Genomic DNA, 25,051 nt, shown 5'->3' with positions numbered 1-25,051 from the left:
TTTTTATTGCTTTGGCCAAGTAGTAGATTGCAACTCCAAGAGGGAGCGTTATGCATGATTGTGGGTTCATGCCCCTCGATGTCTAGCTTGAGTGACAAAAACATGAGACTAGGGGATGTGCTTGTTTCCACCAGGGAGAAAACAGCGGTGCTTGTGACCACGGTTGAAAGGATTGTTTACCTTACGCATAGTTTGTTAATGCAGTTGTCCGTTGCTTTGAGTTTACACTGTGGGTGGGGCTCGCAACTTAATATGGGAGAGATGTTCTATATAGATATCTCAAGGTGGATGATTAGTAAGTAGATGCTGATGAATAAACGGTCTACTTGTCTTGGCATACTGCCCATTACTATTGAACCTCTAACTATCAAGGGCCATAATTAGCATTGCGGTGCGATCATAATTCTGTCAATTGACCAAATATGATTTGTTTACCCTAGCATAGTTGTTTATCGTCGTTTGCGAGAGAGACATCACTAATGAACATCATGTGACTGCGGTCCATATCACCATCATTGTTTACACCTCCATCATTTACGACTTTCATTTACTTTTCCGTTGCAATCACTATTATCTTCCTGCTTGTGTTTTGATCCTTTACAAACTACAAGGCCAGAGAGATTGACAACCTCTCTGTACTCGTTGGGAGAAAAGTTATTTGTTGTGTGTGCCTGTCCACGTCTTCTGCAAGCGCCAGGGTGGAAGACACCTACTTGTTGAGCCTATGAGTCCTCTTGGTTCGTAAACCTCACAGTCTCCGTGTAAGGGAAATTTGCTGCTGACTACATCTCCACCTTCCACTTGGGGTAAACAACGAGGGGCGAGAAGTATATCTATCAACTCGTCATTAGATGTTCTGAACGTCGCGGAACATATGAGATGTTCCAAGAGATGAAATTGGGATTTCACATCCGTGCACTTGGTGAGAGGTATGAGACCTCCGACAAGATTCTTTGTCTACAAAGGAAGGGATAAAAGCTCAATCGTTGAGCATGTGCTCAGATTGTCTGAGTGCTACAATCACTTTAATCGAGTGGGAGTTGATCTTCCAAATGATATAGTGATAGTTCTCCAAAGTCACTGCCACCAAGCTACTAGAGCTTCGTGATGAACTGTAACATATTAGGAATAGATATGATGATCCTTGAGCTATTCATGATGTTTGACACCGTGAAAGTAGAAATCGAAAAGGAGCATCAGTTGTTGATGGTTAGTAAAACCACTAGTCTCAAGAAGGGCAAGGGCAAGAAGGGATACTTCATGAATCGGCTAACCAGTTGCTGCTCTAGTGAAGATACCGAAAGTTGAACCCAAACCCGAGACTAAGTGCTTCTTTAATGTGGGAAATAGTCGGTGAAGAGGAACTACCCTAGATACTTTGTAGATGAGGAGGCTGGCAAAGTCGACAAAAGTATATTAGATATACATGATATTGATGTGTACTTTACTAGTACTCCTAGTAGCACCAGGGTATTAGATACCGGTTCAGTTGTTTCTATTCGTAACTCAAAATAAAAGCTACGGAATAAACGAAGACTAGTTAAAAGCAAGGTGACGATGTGTGTTGGAAGTGTTTCCAAGGTTGATGTGATCAAACGTTGTTATTTGGTGTTTGCATTGAGCATGAACTTGATTGGATTATGTTTATTGCAATACGGTTATTCATTTAAAGAGAATAATGGTTATTATGTTTACTTGAATAATACCTTCAATGGTCTTGCGCCTGAAATGAATGGTTTATTGAATCTCGATCGTAGTGATACACATGTTCATAATATTGTTCCCAAAAAGGATACAGAGTAGTAATGATAGTACCACTTACTTGTGGCACTGCCGCTTGAGTCATATTGGTGTAAAACGCATGAAGAAGCTCCATACACATGGATCTTTAGACTCACTTGATTTTGAATCGTTTGAAACATACTAACAATGCCTATTCGTGTAAATGCATGAAGAAACTCCATGCAGATGGATCGTTTGGACTCATTTGATTTTGAATCACATGAGACATGAAAATCATATCACATGGGCAAGATGACTGAAGACCTCGTTTTCCAGTGAGATGGAACAAGAAAGTAACTTGTTGGAAGTAACACATTTTGATGTGTGCAGTCCAATGAGTGCTGAGGCACGCAGTGGATATCATTATGTTCTTACTTCACAGATGATTTGAGTGGATGCTAGTATATTTACTTAATAAAACACAAGTCTGAATTATTGAAAGCTCCAAGTAATTTCAGAGTGAAGTTGAGGATCATCGTGACAAGAGGATAATATGTCTATGATGTGATCGTGGAGGTAAACCTATGTATCTGAGTTGCGAGTTTGGTAAACATTTAAGACAATGTGAAAATTGTTTCACAACTTCATGCCACATGGAACATCATAGTCCGACGGTGTGTATGTATGTCATAGTCGTACCCTATTAGATATGGTGCATACTATGATGTGTCTTATCAAATTACCACTATAGTTCATGGGTTAGGCATTAGAGACGACCGCATTCACTTTAAATAGGGCACCACATAATTCCGTTTGAGATGACACCGTATGAACTATGGTTTAGAGAAACCTAAGTTGTTGTTTGGTAAAAGTTTGGGGCTGCGATGCTTATGTGAAAGAGTTTCAGCCTGATAAGCTCGAACCCAAAGAGGATAAATGCGTCTTCATAGGACACCCAAAACAGTTGGGTATACCTCCTATCTCAGATGAGGAAGCAAAAGTGTTTGTTTCTAGTAGCGAGTCCTTTCTCGAGGAAAAGTTTCTCTCAAAAGATTTGAGTGGGAGTATGGTGGAGACTTGATGAGGTTATTGAACCATCACTTCAACCAGTGTGTAGCAGGGCGCAGGAAGTTGTTCCTATGGCGCCTACACCAATTGAAGTGGAACATTATGATAGTGATCATGAAGCTTCGGATCAAGTCACTGCCAAATCTCGTAGGTCGACAATGACGCGAACTACTCCAGAGTGGTACAGTAATCCTGTTTTGGAGATCATGTTGCTAGACAACAATGAACCTACGAACTATGGAGAAGCGATGGTGGGCCCAGATTCTGACAAATGGCTCGAGGCCATGAAATCCGAGAGAGGATCCATGTATGAAAACAAAGTGTAGACTTTGGAAGAACTAATTGATGGTCGTAAGACTGTTAACTACAGATGGATCTTTGAAAAGAAGACAGGCGAGAATGGTGAAGAGTCGCCATTAAGAAAGCTCGACTTGTCGCAAAGATGTTTTCAACAAAGTTCAAAGAGTTGACTACGATGAGACTTTCTCACTCGTAGCGATGATGAAAGACTATTGGAATTATGTTAGCAGTTGTTGCATCATTTGTGAAATCTTGCAGATAGGATGTCAAAATATTGTTTCCTCGATGGTTTCCTTGAGGAAAGGTTGTATGTGATACAACCAGAAGATTTTGTCGATCCTAAAGGATGCTAACAAGTACGCAAGGCTCCAGCGATCCTTCTATGGACTAGAGCAAGCATCTCAGAGTTGGATTATACGCTTTGATGAGATGATCAAAGATTTTGGTTTTATACAAAGTTTATGAGAAACTTGTATTTCCAAAGAAGTGAGTGGGAGCACTATAGAATTTCTGATAAATATATGTGGTTGACATATTGTTGATCGGAAATGATGTAGAATTTCTGGAAAGCATATAGGGTTGTTTGAAAAGTGCTTTTCAAAGGAAAACCAGGATCAAGCTACTTGAACATTGAGCATCAAGATCTATGGAGATAGATCAAAGTGCTTAATAGAACTTTCAACAAAATGCATGCCTTGACAAGTTTTTGAAGGAGTTTAAAATAGATCGGCAAACAAGGAGTTCTTGGATGTGTTGTAAGGTGTGAATTTGAGTAAGACCCAAAAGCCCGACCATGGAAGAAGAAAGAGAAAGGACGAAAGTCGTCCCCTATGCATCAGCCATAGGCTCTATAGTATGTTATATCGTGTACCGCACGTGAAGTGTGCCTTGACATGAGTCAGTCAAGGGGTACAACAGTGATCCAGGAATGGATCACTGGATAGCGGTCAAATTTATCCTTAGTAACTAGTGGACTAAGTAATTTTCTCGATTATGGAGGTGATGGAAGAGTTCGCCGTAAGGGATTACGTCGATGCAAACTTTGACACTAATCCGAATAACTATGAGTAGTTAACCGGATTCGTATAAGTGGAGCAGTCATTTGAAATAGTTCCAAATGGTGCGTGGTAGATGCATCTATAGAATTCCATAGAGATTTTTAAAGCACACACGGATCTGAAAGGTTCAGACCCGTTGACTAATCAACCTCTCTCACAAGAAAGACATGATCAAACCCCAGAACTGTATGGGTGTTTGATTCATAGCAATCACATAGTGATGTGAACTAGATTATTGACTCTAGTGCAAGTGGGAGACTGTTGGAAATATGCCCTAGAGGCAATAATAAATTGGTTATTATTATATTTCCTTGTTCATGATAATTGTGTATTAATCATGCTATAATTGTATTAACCGGAAACCGTGATACATGTGTGAATACATAGACCACAACATGTCCCTAGTAAGCCTCTAGTTGGCTAGCTCGTTGATCAATAGATGGTCATGGTTTCCTGATCATGGACATTGGATGTCATTGATAACGGGATCACATCATTAGGCGAATGATGTGATGGACAAGACCAAATCCTAAGCATAGCACTAGATCGTCTTGTTCGTCTGCTAAGGCTTTTCTAATTAATGTCAAGTATCATTTCCTTATACCATGACATTGTGCAACTCCCGGATATCGTAGGAGTGCTTTGGGTGTATCAAACTTCACAACGTAACTGGGTGATTATAAAGGTGCAATACAGGTATCTCTGAAAGTGTCTGTTGGGTTGGTATGAATCGAGACTGGGATTTGTCACTCCATGTGACGGAGAGGTATGTCTGGGCCCACTCGGCAATTCATCATCATATTGAGCTCGGTGTGACTAAGGAGTTAGCCATGGGATGATGTGTTGCGGAACAAGTAAAGAGACTTACTGGTAACGAAATTGAACAAAGGGTATTGCATACATGATTGATTGGATCCCCGACATCGTGGTTCATCCGATGAGATCATCGTGGAACATGTGGGAGCCAACATGGATATCTAAACCCCGATGTTGGTTATTGACCGGAGAGGTGTCTCGGTCATGTCTGCATGGTTCCCGAACCAGTAGGGTCTAAACACTTAAGGTTCGATGATGCTAGGGTTGTTATGGGAATAGTGTACATGGTTACCGAAGGTTGTTCAGAGTCCCAGATTAGATCCCGAACATCAAGAGGAGCTCCGAAATGGTTCAGAGGTAAAGATTCATATACAGGAAGTGATGTTTTGATTGCCGGAAGTTTCTCGAGCATCACCGGTAATGTATCGGGACCACAGGAAGGGTTCCGGGGGTCCACCGGGAAGGGCCACCAGACCCAAAGTGCTACATGGGCCTAAAGTGGATGGGAACCAGCCCATAGGTGGGCTGGAGCACCACCACTAAGGGCCGAAGGCACAACAAGGGGGTAAGGGGCCAAACCCTAGGCGTGGAGGGGCTGCCTTGGGCCCAAGGCCCACCCTAGGATGCCACCCCTCCACCCATCTAGGGTTGTCGCATCCCTTAGGGTGGAAACCCTAAGGGTGGGTACCCTCCTCCCTCTCCTCCTATATATAGTGGAGGGTTTGGGGCTGTTTTGAGACACAATCTCTCTGTCTGTCTCTCTCTCTCTCTCTCTCTCTCTCTCTCTCTCTCTCAGCGCAGCCCTACTCTTCCTCCTCCTCGTCCTCCATAGTGCTTGGTGAAGCCCTGTTTGAATACCACGCAGCTCCACCGTCACCATGCCATCGTGCTGCTGGAGCTCTCCCTCAACCTCTCCTCCCTCCTTGCTGGATCAAAGTGTTGGAGACGTCACTGGGCTGCACGTGTGTTGAACGCGGAGGCACCAGTGTTTGGTGCTCAGATCGGAACCCACCGCGATCTGAATTGCTATGAGTACGACTCCATCAACCGTGTTCTAGTAACGCTTCCGCTTAGTAATCTTCAAAGATATGAATATGCTCTACTTCTTTGCTCATTACTGGTTTCTCCTAGATAGATCCTTGCGTGGTGTAGGAATTTTTTTGAAATTACTACGTTCCCCAACATGAATTTGAGTAATACTCAAAGCCCGAGCACGGCAAAAGAAAGAGAAAGGACAAAGGTCGTCCCATATGCCTTGGTCGTAGGCTCTAAATTATGCCATGATGTGTACCGCACCTGATGTGTGCCTTGCCATGAGTTTGTCAAGGGGTACAAAGAGTGATCAAGATTGAATCGCTGAACAATGGTCAAAGTTATCCTTAGCAGCTAGTGGACTAAGGAATTTTCTCGATTATGGAGGTGATTGAAGAGTTCGTCATAAAGAGTTACGTTGATGCAAGCTTTAACACTAATCCGAATAACTCTGAGTAGTAACCGGATTCGTATAGTGGAGCACTCATTTGGAATAGTTCCAAATGGCGCGTGATAGGAGCATATATAGGATCACATATTGATTTGTAAAGCACACACGGATCTAAAAGGTTCAGACCCATTGACTAAAAACCTCTCTCACAAGAAAGACATGATCAAACCCAGAATTGTATGGGTGTTAGATTCATTGCAATCACATAGTGATGTGAACTAGATTGTTGACTAGTGCAAGTGGCAGACTGTTGGACATATGCCCTAGAGGCAATAATAAATTGGTTATCATTATATTTCCTTGTTCATGATAATCGTTTATTATCCATTTTAGAATTGTATTGATTGGAAACCCAACTACATGTGTGGATAGATAGACAACACATTGTCCCTAGTGAGCCTCTAGTTGACTAGCTCGTTGATCAAAGATGGTCAAGGTTTCATGGCCATACACAAGCGTGACCCTTGATAACAAGATCACATCATTTGGAGAATGATGTGATGGAAAAGACCCAAACTATGAACGTAGCATATGATCGTATCAGTTTATTGCTACTGTTTTCTGCATGTCAATGTATCTATTCCTATGAACATGAGATCATGCAACTCTCGGACACTGGAGGAATACCTTGTGTGTATCAAATGTTGCAACGTAACTGGGTGACTATAAAGGTGCTCTACAGGTATCTCCAAAGACCTCTGTTGGGTTGGCATGGATCAAGACATGGATTTGTCACTCCGTGTGACAGAGTGGTATCTCGGGGCCCACTCGGTAATACAGCATCACAACAATCCTTGAAAGTAATGTAACTAAGGAGTTAGTCACGGGATCTTGTATTAAGGAATGAGTAAATAGACTTGTAGGTAACGAGATTGAACTAGGTATGGAGATACCGATGGTCGAATCTTGGGCAAGTAACATACCGAAGGACAAAGGGAACAACATACGGGATTATTTGAATCTTTGACATAGAGGTTCAACCGATAGAGATCTTCGTAGAATATGTAGGAGCCAGTATGGACATCCAGGTACCGCTATTGGTTATTGACCGGGGAGTGCCTGAGGTCATATCTACATAGTTCTCGAACTCACAGGGTCCGCACACTTAAGGTTCGGTGATGTTTCGGTACAGTTGAGTTATAGGTGCCGGTGACCGAAGGTTGTTTGGAGTCCTAGATGAGATCCTGGACATCAGGGGAGATCTAGAATGGTTCGGAGCTAACGATTGATATATAGGAAGTCCTGTTTTGGTCACCGGTAAAGTTTTGGGCTCATCAGTAGTGTAGCGGGAGTGCCGGGAGGTTGCCGGTGGACCACCGGGAGGGCTGTGATGACCCAAGAACCTTGTGGGCTATTACAAGAGGTGGACCAGCCCCTGGTGGGCTGGTCGAAGCCTCTCTCAAAGGTCCATGCGTCTAGGAGAGGAGATAAAAGGTAAAAGACCTTTAAAAGGAAGGGAAGGAGGAGTCCTCCCAAAGTAGTCCACCTTCCCACAAGGGAAGGTGGACTCTTCCTTGGTTCGGCCGACCCCTTCTCCTTGGAGTAGGGGACAAGGCTGCCTCCTCTCCTCTCCTCCTATATAAACTAGAGGTTTTTGAGGGTTTTGGAAACAACAATCAGCCACGTGTTGCCCTCTCTCTAGATCTGTTTCTCGTCTAGTCTAGTTTCAACGATGCTTAGGCAAAGCCCTGCTGGACTAGCTCCACCACCATCGCCGTCATGCCGTCGCGCTGTCGGGAACTCATCTACCTCTCTGCCCCCTCTTGCTAGATCAAGAAGGCGAGATCATCGTCGAGCTGTACGTGTGCATCCATGTCTTTCCTTAATGGAAATTGGAATTTAATATTTCCTTCTTTCATATCAATAATTGCACCAATCGTTCTAAGGAAAGGTCTACCAAGAATAATAGGACATGTAGAATTGCAATCTATATCAAGAACAATGAAATCTATGGGAACATAGTTCCTATTTGCAACAATAAGAACATCATTAATCCTTCCCATAGGTTCTTAATTGTAGAATCTGCTAGATACAAATTTAAGGAGCAATCATCGAATTCACGGAATCCTAGCACATCACATAAAGTTTTTGGAATCATGGAAATGCTAGCACCCAAATCACACAAATCATAGCACTCATAATCTTTAATTTTAATCTTAATAGTTGGTTCCCACTCATCATAAAGCTTTCTAGGTATAGAAACTTCCAACTCAAGTTTTTCTTCAAAAGATTTTATCATAGCAACCCTAATATATTTAGTAAAAGTTTTATTTTGATTATAAGCATGCGTAGAATTCAACATGGATTGCAACAAGGAAACACAATCAATCGAAGAGCAACCATCATAATTAAAGTCCTTGAAATCCAAAAGAGTGGGTTCATTGCTATTTAAAGTTTTGACCTCTTCAATCCCACTTGTATCAATCTTAGCATGAAGATCTATAAACTCTGAATCATTGGGACACCTTTTAACTAAAGTTGACTCATCTAAAGTCCCATATTTTTCAAGATTTATAATAGAAAACAAAGATTCAATAGGAGTCACATCAATCACTTTAAGATCTTCATCATTATTATCACAAGAAAACACCTTTTCAAGCCATTCACGCTTAGCACGTATTCTAGCGGTTGTTTCTTTACGCTCATCAATAGAAATTATCATAGCTTTTATAGACTCATTAATATCATGCTTGGGAGGAATAAATTTAGTTTTCAAAGAATCTTGGCTAGGAAAGAAATTGGAACATTTATAATAGATGATGAATCTTGGGCAATTTCTCTTCAATCATAGCATTGAAACCTTTTTAGAGCTAATTAATTCTTTAATATTAGAGGGAATCTTTTTATAATTTCCGTAGGAATTGTTGTAGTAATTACCATAATTGTTAAGGAATTACTAGGAAACGGCCTAGGATTGAAATTACCTCTGTACGCGTTATTGCCAAAATTGTTCCTACCAACAAAATTCACATCCATAGATTCTTTATTATTTCCAATCAAAGAAGACAAAGGCATATCATTGTGATCAATAGGAGCACTCTTACTAGAAAACAATTTCATCAATTCATCCATCCTTCCACTTAAAGTATTTATTTATTCAATAGCGTGCACTTTTTTACTAGTAGGAGATCTTTTGGTATGCCATCGAGAGTAATTTGCCATGATATTATCTAGGACTTTAGTATCTTATCCTAATGTGATTTCCATATAATTATCATCCACGGCGGAATCTAAAAGATTTCTAGAAGGAAAATTCAATCCCGCATAATTTTTTTGTATAATCATCCATAAACTCAAACCATGCGCGGGGCAATTCCTGATCATTAGTTTCACCCTCTCCCAAGATTGTGCAACATGATCATGATCAAGTTGCTTAAAATTTATTATATCGTTCCTAAGGGAGATAATCTTATCGGCGGCAAGTACTTGTAAATAGAAGCATCTTTACACTTATTCCACGAATCAATAATATTTTTAGGTAAAGATGAAAACCAAGTTTTAGCACGATCTCGTAGTGAGAAAGGAAATAGCTTCAATTTAACAATTTCATTATCCACATCTTTCTTATTTTGCATATCACACCAATCAACAAAATTATTTAGATGGGATGCGGCATCTTCAGTAGGAAGGCCGAAAAATTGTTCTCTCATAACAAGATTGAGCAAAGCGGCATTAATTTCATAAGATTCCGCACTAGTGGCAGGAGCATTCGGAGTACTAATAAAATCATTATTATTAGTAGTGGAAAATCACATAGCTTGGTATTCTCTTGAGTCATTGTGACAAAACAAGCAATCTAGCACACAAGCAATCAAATGAAAAGGCGAATGGAGAAAGGGAGAATAAAAAGGAAAATCTTTTTGGTATTTTTTGAAAATCGTTTTAGAAGTGGGAGAGAGGAAAACAAGAGGAAAATTGCGAATAAAGTAAATGCAAGAGACGAGTTTGTGATAGGTACTTGGTAAGCTTGATCTTGCTATGTATCCTGTGCGGCAATGGCGCCAGAAATCCTTATTGCTACATCTTGAGCTTGCGTTAGTTTTCCCTTGAAGAGGAAAGGGTGATGCAGCAAAGTACATAAGTATTTCCCTAAGTTTGTTTAGAACCAAGGCATCAATCCAGTAGGAGGAACAAGCAAGGCCCCAATCGTAGTACCTACACAAACAATCAAACATTTGCACCCAACGCTAAAAAGGGGTTGTCAATCCCTTTAGAGTTATTTGCAAGGATGAGATCTCATAGAGATAGATATAAACGATTGATAGATCTGAAAGTAAAACAAAAGTAAAAAAAATAGCAGTAATATATTCTTGGTATTTTCGGTTTATAGATCTGAAAGTATGATATGCAAAATAGACCCGGGGGCCATAAGTTTCACTAGAGGCTTCTCTCATAAAGGAAAATAATACGATGGGTGAACAAGTTAATGTCGCGCAATTGATATAAAAGTGAATAATTATGAAGATATCCAAGGCAATGATTATGCATATAGGCATCACGTCCGTGTCAAGTAGACTGAAACGATTCTGCATCTACTACTATTACTACACATATCTACCGACTCCTGCCTGCATCTAGAGTATTAAGTTCATGAAGAACAGATTAACGCATTAAGTAAGATGACATGATGTAGAGGGATAAACTCAAGAAATATGATGAAAACCCCATCTTTTTATCCTCGATAGCAGCAATGCAATACGTGCCTCGCTACCCCTACTTCGTCACTGGGTGAGCACACCGCAAGATTGAACCCAAAACTAAGAACTTCTCCCATTGCATGAATTACCAATCTAGTTGCCAAACCAAACCAATAACTCAAAGAGAATTGCTAACATATGAAATCATGCATATAAGAATTTAGAGAAGATTCAAATAATATTCATAGATAATCTGAACATAAACTCACAATTCATCGGATCTCGACAAACACGCCGCAAAGAGTATTACATCAGATAGATCTCCATGAAGATCATGAAGAACATGGTATTGAGGAACAAAGAGAGAGAAGAAGCCATCTAGCTACTAACTATGGAGCCGTAGGTCTATGATGAACTACTCACGCATCATCGGAGGGGTAATTGAGTTGATGTATATGTCCTCCGTGATCAATTCCCTCTCCGACAGATTACCAAAAAAGGCTCCCAGATTGGATCTCTCGGGAACATAGGCTCTCGATGGCAGAAAAGTATTTTGTTCGTCTCTTTTTGGCAGTGGGGGAATATTTGGGAATTTATAGGACGAGGATTAGGGTTAGGAGACCTACGGGGGGCACAAGCTAGGGGGCGCGCCCTATAGGCTTCTCGTCTCCCAGCAGGTGTCCTGCCCCATACTCCAAGTCTCGTAGGTTTCTTCTGGTCCAAGAAAAATCATTCCGAAGATTTTATTCCGTTAGGACTCCGTTTAATATTCCTTATCTGCAATACTCAAAAACATGGAAAAACAGAAAGTGGCATTAGGCTCTAGATTAATAGGTTAGTCCCAAAAATAATATAAAATAGAATATTAATGCATATAAAACATCCAAAACAGATAATATAATAGCATGGAACAATAAAAAATTATAGAATCGTTGGATATGTATCACTCACCCGCGCGATCCCAGCCTCCAGCCATCGTGACATCCGACTCACGGAAGCCGGTTCCATCGCGACAGCCTAGAGGGTGCGAACCAGTGCCAGGTCGGCCTTCTAGAGCCGCTCCATGGATCTGACCACCTCTCTCAGGCGAACTTTGGCGGTGATCCCCACCTCATCCACCATCCAAGTGGTGTACGCCTCGACATGGATGCCTAGCGCCCGCTGCTGTTCATGGTGGGACTCCACGGATGCCTCCGCCTAATCCTGTGTATTTGGAAAAAGTTCTGAGGAAGGAGAACACGATGTGTAAGCCAAGAAAAAGTCCAAGCCCCAAGTCGCACAAGAAGGAAGAACCAAGACGAAGAAAAGTCATCGGTTAGGAGCCGGTCCACCTCGTGCGCCTCCTCCTGCAACTCTTGCTCCCTCGTCGACCAGGCCTGGATCCGAGGGGTGTGCTCCTCCTGCACCCCACGTGCCGTCTCGGCCGCCTTTGTGATCTGGTCGTTCTTGGCCTTCAGGGCCTCGTGATGGGCTGCCTCCCGTTGATCCAGCTCCATGCAATGAGCCGCATCCCGCTGCTGCAGCTCCATATGATGAGTTGCGTCATGCTGCTCGAGTTCCATGCGATGGGCCGCCTCGCAATCCTTCTTCTTTGACTGGAGGAGCTCCTCCTCCTGCCGTAGCCGAACGCACTCCTCTTGCAGGAGATCTCGATGCTGGCAGTCTTGGGTTAGTCGGCTCCGGAGATCGGTGGACTGGTTTTCAGCCTCCCGGTACTCACCCAGCAGCATGTTGTAGGGGACCACCCGACGATCATGGTGGGACTGCAAAGAAGAAATTAAAAAGATTGTTGCAGGTAAGACTCAACCCAGCTGGTTCCCAGTCGGCCTGACTCTCAGGGGCTACACCCAATGGGTGTGCTGGTGAGCCCCCATAGAAAAAGTTTGGAAGAGAAAGGATGAAGGGGCAGAACGCTTACCCCGATAGACTGCTCGAGATGGAGCAACTGCTCCCGTGTCACCTGGGCGGCTTGCTGCGCCTGGTAGCGACACTCAGCGAACTCTGTAATGAGTGCAGGGACTCTGCCCAATGGTAAGTCGGGAACCCCCCTTCGGAGTTCCTGCCAGCTAAGGCCCAGCTATCGAGCGGCCAGGTCTTGGCGCCGATACCGGCTCCGGCTGCATCCAGGCCGTGTGCCGAGGTGATGATGTCCCCGGATCCTGAAGACGCGCCCCCAGCTGGCTCCTTCAACGATTCGGCACTGCGGGGGCCCTTCTTTGTGGGGGACTCGACCTTCAGTGCTTCGTCTCCCGCCTTTGTGACCGGTTCGCTCGTGGCGTCTGCTTGGCCGCCCGGAGCCTCCATCCAAGGCAGCGGGACCTCAACTTCCGGCGTGACTTTGGGCGCCTCTGGCGCGACTTTGGGACCCTCCGGCGCGACTTCGGGCCCCTTCGGTGCGACTTTGGGACCCTCCGACGCGACTTGAGGGTTCATATGAGGTATTCTTGAGAAATTTGTGAAGATATACCATGTTGATGATGTGGCAGGCAGTGTTGATTGCCTCAGGCCATAAGCGGCGAGGGGTCTGATATTATTCAAGCATAGTGCAAGCCATGTCAACAAGAGTCCCGTTCTTACTCTCCATGATGCCATTCTACTGAGGAGTATATGGGGCACACAGCTCATGAGTAACATCATGTTCATCAAGATAATCATTAGACCAGTGTTTTTGAACTCAGACCCATTATCACTCCTGATGTGCATGATCTTGATGCCTAAGTTCATCGAGGCCCTTGAGTAAAATCATTTGAAGACTTCCTGAACTTCGGTTTTATAACACATAATATGCACCCAAGTGTAGCGTGAATAATCATGAACAATGACAAAGCCATAGAGAGATGCTGCATTGGTTAGTGTCGTGTAATGAGTAGGTCCAAAAAGGTCCATGTGAAGCAATTCAAAAGGACGAGTGGTGGTCATGATACTCTTTGAGGGGTGCTTGGATCTGGCCATCTTTCTAGACTCACAAGGCCTGCATAGATGATCCTTGAGGAATTTGACACCCTCGATGCGAATGATGTGCTTCTTCTTCACAAGAGTGTGCAGATTCCTCATACCTGCATGACCAAGTCGACGATGCCATGGCCAGCCCTATAAGGCTTTTGCAAGTAGGCACGTGGCCGGCTGTGGACATGTAGAGAAATCAACAATGTAAAAGTCTCCTATCCTAAAGCCTTCGAACACTTTGGATTTGTCAGATTCCATGATGACTACGCAATGATATTTGCCAAAGATGACAATCATATCAAGATCAGGAAGCATTAAGATACACATGAGGTTAAACCCAAGGGATTCGACAAGCATGACGTTGTACATGTGTTGATCTTTGGATATAGCAACCTTACCAAGACCCAATAATTTGCTTTTTTTCCTTTGTGTGCGTAGGTGATATGCTTCAGTGGTGATGGAGTTAATGGAATGTTCATCAATAGATTCTTGTAACCAGTCATGTGATTAGTACATCCACTATCCAAAACCCACTAAGTGGTTTGGGAGTTGTCATCCTGCAGATGAATTAGGACATCTTACCATCTCATATGCTTCAAAGTGAATAATATGATATCAAATTCATGAGACTTGAATTTCATCACATAGTGTAGAGTTAAGATAATATGAGGATGTGTGAAATGGTAATCATTTCATCATGATATCTTACGTCATTTCAACCGTTTCCTTAGGTCTCTAGCAAACTCTTCAAATTATAAAGTTCATCTGGAGACCTGACCTGCATAAGTGGTTAGTTCGATTTCTTCACCACCCAAGCAAAGAGTTCATCATCCTATGAGCACCATATGAGAATTTAGGCATCGAAGCAAATGCACTTCGATTCACTGGAGTGGGTTAGTGTATTCGAATGAATATGCAGAGAAATTATTTGAGGATTTATTTATATAATGGTTTGAGGAATAGTGCACATACTCACGACCCTTCTAGTTTCCCTGCATACCAAAAGCATTAGCATGAGTATGAACAGAACTTTGACCATATGAGGAATTTGATCCTCGTGAAGACTTTGGTCCACTTGATGAATTTGATTTTGGGTTCCTGTTCTTTATGGGTGGTTTCATGAGGACATTCACCTGAGTACTTTCCAAGCTGCTTTCGGGAACCCAGATTTTCCTCAAAGGTGGTCCATTTCTGCAGTTAGTTCCAACATATCTAGCAAATACTTCACCATACTCATTTTTGAACAGTTTATAGTTGGATTCAAATGACTCATCAGAGGAATATGAAGTTTTACATGCAAATCCTGGTAATGTTGATGGATCAACAGGAGGTCATTTTGTAGCAACCCAAGAGGTTTTGGGATACTGCTCAGGTTTCCAGTATGATCCATCAACATTCAATTCGCTCTCAAATGCAATACCCTCTTTCCTAGGGTTTGTGTTAAGAATCTGCTTTTTGAGCACATCGCAAAGGGTTTGGTTCCCTTTCACACTTTTGTATATGCATGTCACATACAATTCCTTCAACCCTGCATTTTCGTCACTGACATTTGTGGGTTCCTCACTTGAGGAATATGTGACCATAGATATGGTTGAAGAATTTGTAGCAATATAAGCATTTGAACTTTCAGGTGAAGAATTAGCACATTCACGTTCTATGCATTTCATGCATGGTGGAATGAATTCTTCGTGAGCGGAACTGATCTATTGAATGAGCAAAGAATCATTTTTTCTTCGAAGATAATCGTGAGATGCTCTTAGTTTCTCAAGATTTTGCTTTCTTTGAAGAAAACCATAAGAAAGTTTCTCATTCTCATCCAAGAGAGTGTTATGACATTCTTGAAGACTATCAAACTTAGACTGAAGACTTTCAACATCATCAGTCAGCGTTTGAGTCTGATCCATTTCCTCGTTCAATAGGTCATCACGTTTGTCTAGCAGTTTCTGAAGCTTTCCAAGATATTTTTTTGCTTAGTGGCAATATTAGCAAGTTTGTAGTAACTAGGTTTCACATAATCATCAGGTTCACTGTCACTTGAGTCACAAGAGGAAGTGTGTTTGGGTACCTTGGCACCTTTTGCCATGAAGAAATAGGTGGGAGCAAGGTCTTCATCGCAGTCATTAGTGTTGTTGACGTTAACATTTTATTCAAGGTTGAAGATGGACTTCCTGACGAATGTGGTAGTAAGGACTAGACTTTCCACACCACACTCTGACTCCTCCTCGGATCCTTCTTCTTCATCACATTCCTCAGATTCTTCCTCGGAATCCATTTCCTTGCCAATGAGAGCTCGATCCTTTCTGAAACTATTCTTTTCTGCGATGATGACTTTGATGATGACAATTTTGAATATTTCTTCTCTTTCTTCGAGTCATCAAAACTTTCATCCTTGTACTTCTTCTTCTTTGATTTCTTTACCCAACGAGGGCAATCAGCAATGTAGTGACCAGAATTCTTGCATTTATGACATGTTCTTTTGTTGTAGTCCTCGAATGATGATTCTGATTTCCTCACATCTCTTCTAGAAGATATTCTAAACTGGTCTCGTCTCGAGAACTCCTGGAATTTCCTCACAAGCATAGCAAGTTCCTGACCAAGTTCTTCAGGATCACCAAGATTCCAATCAGATTCTTCTTCTTTAGATGAGGAAACAACCTTTGCCTTCAGCGCACGAGATCTTCCATAGCTTGGTCCATAGAGATCTCTCTTCTTAGCTTGTTGGAATTCATGAGTATTGACTCTCTGAAGAATGCCAGCTTGATCTAGTAATTTGTAATCTCTATGCTCTTGAATCATCAAAAATAGTGTATCGAATGAAGAGTCAAGGGATCTCAGCAATTTCTTCACCACCTCATGGTCAGTGATGTGAGTGGCCCCAAGATCATGTAGCTCATTGGAGATATTAGTGAGCTGATCGAAGGTTTGCTGGCAATTTTCATTATCGAGTCCATTGAAGCGGTTGAAGAGATAGTGAAGAACATCGAACCGAGAGTCATGTTGAGTAGATACTCCTTCATTGATTTTGGACAGCCTGTCCCAGATGAGCTTTGCAGATCCCAAAGCACTCATTGTGCCATACTGAACTTTTCTTAGATAGCCACAGATGATATTCTTCGCTTGAGTTTCGAGTTGCTTGAATCTCTTCACATCAGCAACGGTGACAGTTGTGGTGACAGAGGGAATAGTACTTGCCACCACATACCTGATGATACTAGATTTTGTCATGGAATAAATCATTATTAAGATGGCTTCAAATAAAGAAGTGATCCACCTGAAAAAGTTTCATGGTGTTGACATGAACATTTTTGAAGTTTCACCATCGCTTTCCGATCTCATCTTGAAGGCCAAAACTATGTTCAAAGTGCTGAGATTTCATATTCAGAGTACTGTTCGGCCGATTAGGCTTGCAAGATAGCCTCATATGGAAAAACGTTCAGCACGAATTGTCTTCGTCTTGTTGAAATGATCAATTTTGATATAAAACTCATGTCAATCCGAGATCGTATGCAAAAGTTAGAGCCATCGAAGTGTGGCCCTACCACAAGGCAAAATATGGCGTGAGGGATCACACAACTGTTTGATGGATGCCGCGAGGGATCAGAAAACTATCTGATGGCTTACGCGAGGGATCAGACAGCTATTTGATGGGCCGCGCGAGTTGTTCAGCCCTCTAGGACGTGATTTGGTGTATTTTTCTTGTAATGAAAGTCTAGATGAGTCCTTTGCTTGTAGAGAAAGTCCAACCGCCTATTATATATATTGGAGGTGATGGCCGACTGAAATAACACACAATCAAACAAATCAATCTACTACTTTCCATGTTCATCTATTTTTATCTTCTACCCTTGTATATTCTTCCTCGTTTTTTCGTTTGTTCTTCTTTTGGAGGGCAGCGATCCACAAGGCCCTAGGGGCGATCAAGCCGACCTAGGGCAGCCCATACCTGCCGCATGCCCTAATGGGGTCATTCCTAGGCGTGTGGGGTTTCAGGTCTACAGAAGCGCCCGTCGGATTGCGTGTGTCCCGCGCTTCTGGACGGATCTCCTTCGTTGTGAGCTGTGGTGCATCTCCCCCGACGTCGAGGGTACACGGTGAAGTGTTCGTGTGCAAACACACTCTTTGGCGACTCCAATCCGGACGAAGCTTTGAACGGTCTCCAGCCTGTTCTTGCTACGAAGAGATCGTCATCTAGGGTTTGCAATCTACAAAGATAATATGAATACCTAATTCACGTATGTGGATGCAAATAGTGCATATGTTGTCGCTAGATTGTTTACTGAGCATAATGTATTGGCTAGCCCTAGTTTTATCCATCATGCATCTAATTATGTGCAACAGCAGATTCAGAATAATCTCCATGCTTGAAATTCATATAATTCTAGTAACATACATCACATGTATTCCAACTCTCATGCATTGGCAACCCCACAAATTTTTATGCCGATGAACCACATGATGAGTTGTGTTAATCAAGTTGAAACATCCCATGTAGAAACTTCCAATAGCATACAACAAAGTGTTTCACCTTTTTATTCATCGACAACTAACTTGCAATATGTTGATCCAAACATGTCGATGGACGGGAGAACTGGCCATGCTACTAGCTATTTGGCTAATTACCCTCAACCATCATATGCTACACCTCGTGTTAGTAATTTTTTGGCACCATACACAACTGTGGATCTTCATAATTCAGCTATGCACCTTCATGGTCATAGTCGAATAAGTGAAAATGCTGCAAGGGTGCGTATGGCATCAACTAATGTTGTAGCATATAATGCATCCTATACGCAATTACGGAATTTCCGCAACCACCCATTGCCGAAAGAATCTGAAAGTGTTGTGGAGCAATCCCTTACAGAATGGGATGTGGCTACATTAAAAAGGGATATAGCCCAAAATAACAAAACTAGTGATCTTTGCCTTGAAGGACATGATAAGGGGCTAGTTCCTGATTATAATGCAAAAAAAGCTATAGTTTTACAAGGAGATGAATCTTTGCCAATTGGTAAAATTGGCGAGCAAGAATATGGTTCCGCGATAATACATAAGCCTTCACCTAGTACTACATCATATTACACAACCCCTACAGAATTGCAAATTTCGGCATCACCCATGTGTCATTGCGGAAAGAGTATAAAAGCATTGGGAGCCAATCATATCTAAAATGGGCTGAAATGAGAAAAAACTTAAAGCTAATTTTGTCGCTCGCCGCCGCAAACAAATAGAAAAACAATTGGCTCAAAGAAAAGAAGCATTGCTAATTGGTAGAATCAATGAAAATAAGGATGATTCGGAACATGAAAGTGCTTTGGTTGAAAAAGCCAAACCAATTAGTATGTATTTCGAATCCATCAAATACAAAGAGGCAAGTATTATTGAGAAAGGGCATGGAAAGCACAGAAAACTATCATGCTTGATTTTTCTGAAGTTAATGGAACCTACTTCCTGCCCTATGGGTTCCGTGACATATCCATTGACAAGCCTCAAATACAAGAACAAGTAGCCTAACAAAGTTGAATTGACAAAGATTTTCAAAGTAATGATGCATGGAATCAAGAAAAAGATAATGAAAAGGCGTTGGGGATCCATACGGCAGGGCAAGATATTGTTCAAGTCATACCTCCATCATGCTCTTCCAACATATTCGAAGAGGTATGTCTAGCAAGTAATTTGCGTGTTTTCAAATTTGGTCACAACTTTATTGTTGATGCATCTATTAATTTTTTTTATCTTAACTAATTTTGAAACACCAATAAACAAGGGTAATTTACTTGTTAGCAATGAAATTGTTATAGAGCATATGGGTCAACCCATTGCGCCATTCAGAAAGACCGATAGTGAATTATTGTTACAGCCATGGCTTTCCCCATTGCATTATCCGAAGTTCATATATAATTGGGTATCTTTGCTTATTTATTACTTGGCTTACACTTGGTCTCAATTGGGTCATGTATGTTCTAACTATTTCCGTTTCAAAAAATAAATCCATTGTTAAAATATGTTGAAAAAACTAATGCTAATATAACATGTTATCCATATTGAAAAATGAATTCAAAAGAAAATTCATAGCCGAATGGAAAGATGCCAAATCTGAAACATTCATGTGCTTAGTTTCAAAGTCGTTCCCACATCAAGACACGCTAGAAAGTAAGGAGTTTACCTTCAATTCAAACATGTGTGATCAAATCTTTGATTTGTTGTTGAGAAATAATTATATTCGAATTCTTGATCGTTGTGCCAATTCATCAATCGAAGGACGAATGTATTTTAAGTTATACGATTCGTCCAAGCACAATTTTGAGGATTGCAACATATTTTGTCAAATAGTTAAATCGTCCATAGACAAAGGGCGAGTGAAATTTGTTGAAACACCAAGAGATGAGCAGCCTATTTCGATTGGTCCTGATGGCAAACAATTTTTGCATCGGCTACTTCAAGCCGATCCATTTAAACACGAGAAGCTAAAAACTGTGGATAGTGGGATCAAGCTTTCAAGTAAGGAAGTTATTCAAGTGCACAATGATAATATTCAGGGTGAAAATTCCATCAAAGTTGATGAAGATGCCAAATACTGGGGGGCAGCAATAATATCCAAATATCTATGCAAGCGAAACAAAGAAAGCAAAGGCTGAGGCAAGCACAAACGTAAAAGGTCGAAAGTCACTTTCGCCCATCTATTAGAAAAATATCAGAAGATAAGTGAGGATAAGAAAACCTGTCAGCCAAGAAATTCAAAAGCATCAAGATTACCTCCTAGGTGCAAATAAGAAGATCGGTATTGGCAAAGGGGAAATTTCAATGCTTCATATTTGTATCCATATTTTGGGATGCCAGTGCCAATGCCATGGATACCTTCCTATGCTCATGTTGATCCATATCTATCATGGGACATGTATGCTACAAGGGCATGTTCTCCATCTTATGTTATACCGTCTCACCAGTATTGTACATCCCAAGAATATCAACATTTAAACACTCACATGTCAAAGACCGTTTCAATCATAAAGAATTAGTTTGCAGCTCACGAAAGAAGAAAGAGGTGGTCAAGCAGGTATATCGAGTCAAGAAATATGGTTGTAAGTGGAGTTTAGATTTGCTTTCAAATGAAAAGTAGCAAATTGAGATGTTGACATTAAATATTAAAGGAAATGGATGCAACAAACAATTGTTGCGAGTAAAGATGCCAAATCTGAAGAAAACATGTTAAGAGTGCGCAAGGCCAAAAAAAATTGACATTGTTTGAAACAGAATCACAGCCAACGTTCCCACTCTCCTCATTGTATTGGCAAAAGAAGGAATTACAAAATCTTAGTGCACAAGAATTGAGAAAGAAGAACATGGCATGGGTTCCCAAGAGAAGCAGTCAAAATAAAAATGATTTCCAGACTTCTATTGCAACAAGTGTTACAAAAGTAAAGAAAGAGAAGGATGTGAGCAACAAAAAATTAAGCCGAAGGTTTGCATCACAACATAAAAATATTTGGTTAGCACACCATCCATATTCTTTGACCATGCCATTGATGCCTTTGCCATGGAATTCATCCCTAGGTCTGATCAATTAGCCTCCATGGATTTATTTTAATCCATGGATGCAACATAATTTTCTACATCACAAGGAGGCATTACCAAACACTATACATTTGATTAGCTACGAGTTTGTTGTTGGTCCAAAGAGACGAAATACTCTATTTGTTACTTAATTTGTTTATTTCGGCTATACATGATTTTTGTAGATGGAGTTTACATGTACTTATTATTATGGCTGGTATTTATCTATCTCCCTAAGAATCTCTCTAAGTATGGACAATGTAATATACTTGCATCATTTGTAGTCCTATTGGAAACTGAGACAAGTTGCATGTTCATTGTGATATATATCATCATGTGATGTCATCCAACATATGTTCCATAGGCCAATTCATAGTTCTAGAATTGGCGATTTGCCCATGACTTGATTGAAAATGATTTGGCTTATGAATCTTCAAACGTATGAGAGGCGAAATCATTGCTGGTTTTACTATTGTACATCATATTTATGACATACGTAAATATATAAGTATTGTCTCATTGGTACCATGGAGATTATATTTTCAAGGTTTAGTTTGTAGCAATGGCCAATGTGTTGGTGTCATTTATATATCTCCTCCTGGTGCTATTTTTGAAGCCCCGTGTCGCTTAGAATATTTTTACACAGATAATTAGGCCGAATATGAAGCATTGTTATTTGGTCTAGAGATGTTGCTGCCTATAGTGCTACACATATTAAGGCTTTTGGTGATTCGTTATTAGTAGTTCAAAAAATATTCAGAGTTTTTCAATGTTTTGACGAATTGCTTAATGTTTATCTTGATAAATGTCTAGATATAATTTCTTCCTTGGATTACTTTAGCATTGCTCATATATCTAGACATGAAAATTAGAGAGCAAATGGTTTGGCACAACAAGCATCCAGCTATCACGTTGATCATGGCATGTTTCATATTTCTCAAAAGTCGATGTCTAGCTTTGCTAGTATGGGAGAGGCCGAACAGGAACCCTCCACTTCGGCTGCTAACAAAAAATCTAGTGCATGTGAAAATCTAGACTAGAGGAAACCCATTATTGATTACTTGCATGATCCGAGTTAAAGGGTGGACAGGACTGTTCGGCGCATGGCTTTCAAATATACAATGAGAGATGATGACCTTTATCGTCGAATAGTTGATGATCTCATTGTAAAGTGCGTGGACGAAGACCAAGCCAGAGTTGCTATGGGAAAGGTGCATGAAGGTATTTGTGGAACCCATCAGTCGGCTCCCAAGATGAAGTGGTTATTGCGACGTGTTGGGTTTTATTGGCCGACGATGATTAATGATTGCTTCAAATATTATAAACGATGTGAAGTTTTCAAAATTTTGGTGATATTCAATTGGCTCATGCTGCCATGTTACATCCTATTATCAAACCAAGGCCTTTTAGAGGGTGGGGTTTAGACTTCATTGGAGAAATTCAGTCATCTTCCTCGAAGGAGCATTGGTCCATATTGGTGGCAACCGATTATTTCACTCAAGGGTCTGAAGGAGTACCTATCAAGAACATGACACATACGGAGGTAGTTCAATTCATAATCGAGCACATTATTCATAGATTCGGCATTCCTCAAACCTTAACTACAGATCAAGGTTCGTCTTTCATGTCACATCAAGTTGTAGAATTTGCCGAATCTTATAAGATAAAGTTGCTCAATTCTTCTCCATATTATGCCCAAGCTAATGGACAAGCAGAGTCTAGCAATAAAATATTAATCAAGCTCATCAAGAAGAAGATTGAGGATAAACTAGGAAATTGGCATGAGCTATTGTTTGAAGCTTTGCGGGCACATAGAATCTCAAAGCACGGTCCTACAAAGGTAACTCCTTATGAGCTAATATATGGTCAAGAGGCCGTTTTGCCAGTGGAAGTGAATTTGAGTGCTTTGAGAATAGCCAAACAAAATGATTTATAGGTAGTGTACTTTTATAATATGATGATGGAAAATATTGATGTGGTTGCCAATAAACATTTGGTTGCTTTAAAGGCCATAGAGAGACATAAGTTGAGAGTGGCAAGAGCTTATAATTAAAAGGTCAAGTTGAAGAATTTTCATGTTGGCGATATCGTGTGGAAAGTGATCCTGCTGATTGGTTCACGAGATAGAAAATTCGGGAAGTGGTCTCCAAAATGGGAAGGTCCTTTTAAGATTGCAAGAGTAGTTCCTCGAAACTCATATTTGGTGGAATCAATTCAAGGGATAATTCTACCTCGAGCTCTCAATGGCAAGTATTTGAAAAACTACCACATGAGTGTGTGGTAAGAAGATCAAGTAAGCAATGGCCGATATACGATTATCGCCCTTAGCATAAAAAATGGTTGATATATAATTATCGTTGTGATAATAATAAATGGCCGATGGAGTGTTGACATCGTCCTTAGAACAAATACTTTATCGATTATTTTTCAGCATACAAACTTTGCCGAAAAATAGGGGGCATGTGTTGACACTAGATTTTGGCATGGAATAAATCATGATTAAGATGGCTTCAAATAAAGAAGTTCTCAACATGAAAAAATTCATGGTGTTGACATGAACAGTTTTGAAGTTTGGGCCATCGCTTTCTAATCTCATCTCGAAGGCCGAAATTGTGTTTAAAGTGTTCATATTCAGAGTATTGTTCGGCCGATTAAGCCCGCAATATAGCCTCATATAGAAAAATGTTCAACACGAGTTGTCTTCGTCTCGCCGAAAAGATCGATTTGTATATAATAATCATGTCAATCCGAGATCATATGCAAAAGTTAGAGCCATCGGAGTACGGCCCTAACACAATGCGAAATATGGCACGAGGGATCAAACAACTGTATGATGGATGGCGCGAGGGATCAGACAACTGTCGCATGGGTCGCTCGAGGGATCAGACAGCTGTTTGATGGGTCACGCAAGCTGTTCGGCCCTCTAGGACGTGATTTGGTGTATTTTCTTGTAAGGAAAGCCTAGATGAGTCCTTTGCTTGTACGGGAAGTCCAACTGCCTCTTATATATATTGGAGGTGATGGCTGATTGAATTAACACACAATCGAACAAATCAATCTACTACTTTTTATGTTCATCTATTTTTATCTTCTACCCTTGTATCTTCTTCCTCATTCATCGTCCGTTCTTCTTTTGGAGGGGAGCAATCCACGAGGCCATAGGGGCGGTCAGGCCAACCTAGGGTAGCCCATAGCCGTCGCACGCCCTGACGAGGTCCCTCTCGGGCGTTTGGGGTTTCGGGTCTACAAAAGCGCCCGCTGGATTGACTGTGTACCGCGCTTCCGGACGGGTCTCCTTCGATGTGAGCTGCAGTGAATCACCCCCATCGTTGAGGGTACACTGTAACGTGTTCGTGCTTGAACAATACAAGAGATCATTGTCAATTTCTTCAAGATTCATGCACATCTTGTTCTTCCACTAGGGGTAGTCCGTCCATTCCGAAGTACGACAGACTGTGGTGACCTTGATC

This window comes from Hordeum vulgare, chromosome 2H (assembly GCF_904849725.1).
Source record: "Hordeum vulgare subsp. vulgare chromosome 2H, MorexV3_pseudomolecules_assembly, whole genome shotgun sequence".
Classification (NCBI taxonomy): Eukaryota; Viridiplantae; Streptophyta; class Magnoliopsida; order Poales; family Poaceae; genus Hordeum; species Hordeum vulgare.
Note: the sequence above shows the minus strand (reverse complement) of the source record.